Source organism: Tupaia chinensis, unplaced genomic scaffold, assembly GCF_000334495.1.
Source record: "Tupaia chinensis unplaced genomic scaffold, TupChi_1.0 Scaffold145860_1, whole genome shotgun sequence".
NCBI lineage: Eukaryota > Metazoa > Chordata > Mammalia > Scandentia > Tupaiidae > Tupaia > Tupaia belangeri.
In genome coordinates, this window is record NW_006205718.1 from 2,224,604 (window position 1) to 2,231,972 (window position 7,369).

Consider the following 7,369-nt stretch of genomic DNA (forward strand, 5'->3'; position numbering starts at 1 on the left):
AAATAAAAATATTTTTAATAATAATAATAATAATAAATACTGCCTGAATGGTTTCTAATCACAATTTTAATGGTGGCTGAGACCAGACTATAAGTTGTTTTCTTTGATAAAGAAAACTGGAAATTTTAAATATCCTTCTAAATGCTAAAGAAGTCATTAAACATGATTTCTTCATTTTTTTAAGTTTATTTTATGTATATCTTCCATGAGTGAGAAAGGGAAACAACACCTCCAACAGGACCCTGATGCTATCATCCACCCCCAGCCTCAGCCAGCCCCGTATCATGGGCACACAGGTCATTGATGCCCCCTCCCCAGAGGTCTCCAGACACCAACCTATGTGAATCAGCCCTCCAGAGTGTCATATTCGACTACTGTGCCACCATCAGGCCTCTAGTTTCTTCATCTTAAAGTAACAGAAATCTGGCTGAAATGTTACTTGGATGGCACAACCTTCTTGATATCAAAGTTTCTGTCATCCATATCTCAATTGCACCGTAGGCCAATCTTTAGGGATGCCCAACCAGTGGGACTCTTGGCTGACACTACTTGGAGATTTGACAAAATCCTCAATGCCTCTTTTCTCTCTTCTTTGGACTTCCTAATATGCCTCTGGGACCAAAGAAGTGCACCAATCAGCTTCTGTCCCTTTATTCCTCTCACGAGAGTTCCTGGTCCCCTTGCTTCCTCAAGGTAGACATTTCCCTCCATGATCCAAACTCCCTTCCCTGACTATGCCATCGGCTGAGCAAATGCTTCCTCTGCTCTTTCTGAAAGTCCCTCCACCTTTAAAATCCTGTCTTCCCCAGACTACCTCCCTGCCTCTCCTTCTTCCCTCCTTCTCCCTCTCTGTCTCCCTTGTCCTTCTCTCTCAGTAGTCACATGGCTTCAGGTAGCTAACATTTACATAGTACTTACCAGATGCCAAGTGTAGATAGTATCCACATCAAGTTTCTACAGCTGGTAAACAAGACAGCCAGATGCAAACCCACGACTTGCCATGCTTGCACTATAAATGGAATAAAACTTTTCAAGCAAAAAGGGCCATGTGTCTGCTTTCAGGGCAACAAGAAACTGGGTCTCACTCTCCATTGTCATGAAGACAACAGAACCCTCTGGTTAGAGAAGCTCTAAGAGGAGACAGCTAAGTGCTGCCACCTGGTACTAACTGAGCTAGGGCTGCTGAGTGGACCTTGGACTCTGCAAAAGAAAGAAGTTTTGTGGTTTTTCTGGTAGCTTCTCTGAGAAAGGAGGATTTGAGTTGGCTGATCTTTAAGGTTTGTATAAGAATATGTTTGTCCTTTATAGGTAGAGAGGTCAAACCAACCACACTGGGCCAAGATGCAGGAATGAAGAACAGAGCTGCCTGCCTGGACCTTTTCCTGCAGGGAAGCAGAAAGTGAGGATGGAAAGGCAGGTTGGGGCAGAGAGGGGACAAAGTGTCTGCTCACAAGTTAAGAGCGGGGAGTAGAAGGGAACTTTGTGCCAGAGAAGCTGCGCCAACCAAATCAACCATGCCCAGACAGTTCTTGTGATGAAGAGATAAAGAAACTCTCTCTGGACATGCGTTTTCCTTTTATCTCTCAGGAAAATCCATCTGTAAAAAATCCAATATCCTCTTGACCAAAGAAGGAAAGAAGGATTAATTCACAGGGTATAACAGTGATCATAGTTACTATACTTTCTGTGGTTAAACAACCTGGGTTCAAATCCTGACTCCACTAATTACCATGTTATCTGAAATAAGTTATTTATTTTCCCTGTGTTTCATATTTAGTTTCTGTAAAAATTCTGATTATAGGGCCAACAGATGGCATGGAAGTTAATGGTACTTGATCTCATAGGGCTAGCTACACAGTTTGAGTACTGGACCTGGTGGCTTGAAAATCACTCCAGACATGTGTGTGCACATGCCAAAATCCCAAGAGTAGCCTGGAGAAGGAATTAAAGCATGGCCATCCTCTCTAGGGGGTGATTTCTCATTTTCTCTCTCCCTCTCCCTCTCCCTCTCTCTCCCTCTCTCTCTCTTCCTCTCTCTGTCTCAGGCAAGCATACTTGCCCTATAGCAACAACTAAAAAAATAAATCTGATTATAATAATATGTCTTCACCTGTAGAATATTGCCAAGCTAGAATAAAATAATATAGACAGCTTTTTTAGAATAATACCCGATGCATAATAAACATTCTGCAGATGTTAACTGTTAGTATTCAGTAATAAGAAGTCCCTGCAGAAGTGGGTCTCAATTTTCTTGTGTAAGACTCACTGGGGCAGGACCAGCAGATAGCATAATCTGGACTCCCATGTAGTCAACCAAGGTTAGAGTCCTGGATTTGTCATCTTAAAACTCAGGTCAGGCACTTGTGCGTGCATGCCCAAAATCCCAAGAGGAAAATGGAGGAGAAGGGACTGTGGCATGGCCATCTTCCCCGCCCCCACCCCCACCCCCACCTGGAGAGTGATTTCTTGCTTTCTATCTCTCTGTCTCTCTCTCCCCCCAATGAGCACACACACCCTATAGCAAAAACCTCTCTAAAAACACAGACTCACTAGGGAAGGCTCTCCAAATACAGATGTTAGTGGAGTCTGAATCAACTATGAGGAATCTGCATTTTTAGTGCCACTTCAGGTGATGCTGATGCAGGTTTTTCGAAGGTATCCTGTAAGAAACCCTGCCCAGTGGGCTGCATGAAGTGGTGGCAACTCCCCAGCCCAGTCAAAACCCCAGGTGCAATGTGTGAAGGCAAACCCCAGGAGGAAGGCAGCTGCAGAGAGTGGTGGACCCTGCTCTGTTCCCCACCTGCAGCATCCCTTTACAGCTGTTTGCTTCTGTCCACTACCTCTCAGGACCTATCAAAATATGGCCTGTGCAAAGCAAAGGAAGTTTAATAAGGATATCTCAGTACTATTAATTCCCAGTGTCCCCCATTCTAAAAGAAGCCTAAAAAACAAGGGACCAGAGTGACATAATGGTTATGTCACTGGACTCCCAGGTAGTTGACCACAGTTCGAGTCCCAGACCTGGCTGCTTAAAATTCACACCAGGTACGTGTGTATGTGTGCCCAAGATCCCAAAAAGAGAAGGAAGGAGAAGGGATTGTAGTGTGGCTATCCCCCCCGGAGGTCTTGCTTTGTCTTCTCTCTGTCATTCTGTCAAGAGCACATGCCCTATGCACATGCCAAAATCCCAAGAGTAGCCTGGAGAAGGAATTAAAGCATGGCCATCCTCTCTAGGGGGTGATTTCTCATTTTCTCTCTCCCTCTCCCTCTCCCTCTCTCTCCCTCTCTCTCTCTTCCTCTCTCTGTCTCAGGCAAGCATACTTGCCCTATAGCAACAACTAAAAAAATAAATCTGATTATAATAATATGTCTTCACCTGTAGAATATTGCCAAGCTAGAATAAAATAATATAGACAGCTTTTTTAGAATAATACCCGATGCATAATAAACATTCTGCAGATGTTAACTGTTAGTATTCAGTAATAAGAAGTCCCTGCAGAAGTGGGTCTCAATTTTCTTGTGTAAGACTCACTGGGGCAGGACCAGCAGATAGCATAATCTGGACTCCCATGTAGTCAACCAAGGTTAGAGTCCTGGATTTGTCATCTTAAAACTCAGGTCAGGCACTTGTGCGTGCATGCCCAAAATCCCAAGAGGAAAATGGAGGAGAAGGGACTGTGGCATGGCCATCTTCCCCGCCCCCACCCCCACCCCCACCTGGAGAGTGATTTCTTGCTTTCTATCTCTCTGTCTCTCTCTCCCCCCAATGAGCACACACACCCTATAGCAAAAACCTCTCTAAAAACACAGACTCACTAGGGAAGGCTCTCCAAATACAGATGTTAGTGGAGTCTGAATCAACTATGAGGAATCTGCATTTTTAGTGCCACTTCAGGTGATGCTGATGCAGGTTTTTCGAAGGTATCCTGTAAGAAACCCTGCCCAGTGGGCTGCATGAAGTGGTGGCAACTCCCCAGCCCAGTCAAAACCCCAGGTGCAATGTGTGAAGGCAAACCCCAGGAGGAAGGCAGCTGCAGAGAGTGGTGGACCCTGCTCTGTTCCCCACCTGCAGCATCCCTTTACAGCTGTTTGCTTCTGTCCACTACCTCTCAGGACCTATCAAAATATGGCCTGTGCAAAGCAAAGGAAGTTTAATAAGGATATCTCAGTACTATTAATTCCCAGTGTCCCCCATTCTAAAAGAAGCCTAAAAAACAAGGGACCAGAGTGACATAATGGTTATGTCACTGGACTCCCAGGTAGTTGACCACAGTTCGAGTCCCAGACCTGGCTGCTTAAAATTCACACCAGGTACGTGTGTATGTGTGCCCAAGATCCCAAAAAGAGAAGGAAGGAGAAGGGATTGTAGTGTGGCTATCCCCCCCGGAGGTCTTGCTTTGTCTTCTCTCTGTCATTCTGTCAAGAGCACATGCCCTATAGCAAAAAAGAATCTTTCTAAAAAACAAAATCTTGCCCCTTGTTCCTTCTTTTATTTTTAATTAATTTATTTTATATTCATTCACTGAACATCATCACAAACAGCATATAAAATGTGATTTCCCATAGTGGCTTAATCATACATGTTATGATCAACAAATAATTTTCCATTTCTTGTTTCTTATATATATTTTTCCCCCTATTTCTCACTCTGCTATTTCCCACCCTCCTCCCAAACTGTCTCTGGTATCTGCAGTTGCTTTCCATTTCCTCTTTATTTTTTCCCACATTTTATTGATTCACAAAATATCTTAATTAATCTAACTACTTTCAATACCAAATTAAGCTGGTGTATACATATCTGTGAACACATGTTTGACTTCAAGCATGAAACTCTGAGAGTAGAATGAATATACTATAAAGTAGCACCTACCTGAGACTATATAGCTTACTGTGGTCATTAAATAGGTATTTTTAATATCTTTTTCAATTTCAATGAAGGCATTTTTAGCTTTAATAAATCAAAATTTAAAAAATGTTAAGAGAACTTTGCTTAAGACTTAAAGCCAGGAAACAGGTTAGGATTCTATTCAAATAGTAGGTACATGGACCTGTCCACAACTCAAGAAAAAAAAAAATCCTTAACTCAGGAAAACAAAGTATAGAAGGTCAGTAACGTTTCACTCAGAAGTCATAAAATTCTATTTCACCAGTTCAGTCTCATAGAACTTAATCTATCTGTTGTGGTCCGATCTTTCCATTTAAATTCTGGAAGATAACATTCAACTCCAGACTTGTCCCTACTAGTAAGCTGGCCATTTTAGTTGTTTTTGAACTCATATTTCTGTGTGTCTGACTTTAGTTTTCCTGGTATAGCACTCTCTTCAGAACTTCTTGGAAAACTGGTCTGGTGTCAGTAGATTCTTTCGGGTTTTGTTTATCTGAGAATGTTCTTGTCTTCTCTTCCCATATGAAGGATAATATTGCCGGATATATTATTCTTGGTTGAAATAGTTTTTTCACTCAACACTTTGAGTATGTTTTCCCATTCTTGCCTTGCTCGCATTGTTTCCAATGAGAGATATGCTGTTAACCTGATGGGCTATCCTTTATAAGTAACTTGACATTTCTCTCTTGCCAATCTTAATATCTTGTCTTTGTCTGTGGTTTGGGCCAGTCTAGCTATAATGTGTCTTAGAGAGGATCTTCTTGGGTTGATTCTATTTAGGATTCTTTGTATTTCTTGGGTCTGGAGCTTTGAATGCCTCTCTAGGTCTGGAAAATTTTCTTCCAATATTTCATGATATAGATTATCAATCCCCTTATTAGTCTCTTTATGTTTTGGGATATCAATTATCTGGATGTTTGGACATTTAATGGTATCTAGTAATTCTCATATATTATTCTCATTTTTCTGGGCTATTTTCTTAGTCTTCATGATGGATTTTTCTAGACCAGTGATTCTGTCTTCTACATCTGAGATTCAATTTTTTGTATGATCTAGTCTGCTTTTAATACTTTCAAGGGAGGTTTTTGACTTCCTGTATTATAGCCTTCATCTCTAACAGTTGCATTTGATTATTTTTTATGGTGTGTATTTCCTCTTTCAGATCATGCAAGAACTCCCTCATCTCCTGGAACTCATCAGCTCTTCTGGAGTTCATTGTCTCTCTTCTCTTGCATCTCTGTTAGCTTTGTCACTATGAATATTCTAAATTATTTATCAAACATTTCCATGAGGTCCATTGTACTGACTATGGATGAAGAGGAGTTATGTTTTCCCTTGGGGGAGAGGTATTTTCTTGGTTTCTCATATTTCTTGTGCCTTTGAAGTGATTTCTAGTCAACTGATGGATTATTCATTTCATCCTGATTTCTAGAAGTTCAGTCTGAGCATTCAGAGGTGTGCAGGAGGAGGTGATCTGTAATCTCTTTGCAGTTCCATTTTTCTCCCTTTGTGCAGCAGATTCAGTATTTGGATGCTTGGCTATGTTTCACTGAGACCTGTCTAGACACAGTGTGTGGAGGCTGAGCAGCAAAGTGATGAGGTAAAAGAAAAAGGATTAGAAAACAGAGAAAGACAAAGAGAGAGAAGGAAAAAGAGAACTGAAAAAAAAATTACTTATTAAAAAAAGAAAACCACTAGTTCTCAGCTCCCATGGAGGAGTCCCTTGCCCCTTATTTCTTCTTAAAATTTTGCTGTCTGTCCACTCTGAGTGCTCTGCTTTTATAAGAGGGCTCAATTATTACTGGTCTAGACCAAAGAGACAAATTTTGGCATTGACACTCCATTCACAGCTTGGGAAATTCTTCTGCAGCACATTGGGAAAATGAAATGTAGAACTTTCTGGGATCCTTTGAGCAGCCACTCACCCCTCCCCAAATGTACCCTCCAGCAACTCCAGAACACCAAAAGCAGCCCCAGATTCCAAACAAAATCAGACTAGGACCCAGAAATGTTCTCTATGGTCTTGGGTCCCTCTGAGCACCATTTCAAACTGAAGAGAATTCAAATGTGTACCTAACAGATTTTCTTGAATTCTTGCACACGCTGTCCTAAATAAGCACTTGGCTTCTTGTTCACTGAGCAGTGGCATGGCATTCGAGAGTTGTACAATGCATGAAAAACACATGGCTTTGTTGTTCTCAGGGATTAAGTGTGAACTCCATGCTGGCATTAGCTTGCTAATAACTACATGCACAGAAATGATTTCCTGGGGTGGCAGGGAGTAGGGTGGGTGCACTTGCCCTTCATTAAAGAAGGGTCCTCATCTATAAGGTCTCCTTCTGCACTCCCTGCCACAGGATTTGAAATTATGGCAAAAGTATCTTACTGAGTTTGGTTTGGTTTGGTTTGGTTTGGTTTGGTTTGGGAAACCCTGCATGACTCCCTCCTTATACCATTTAGCTCCCTTCTTTTAGCTTGCATTCC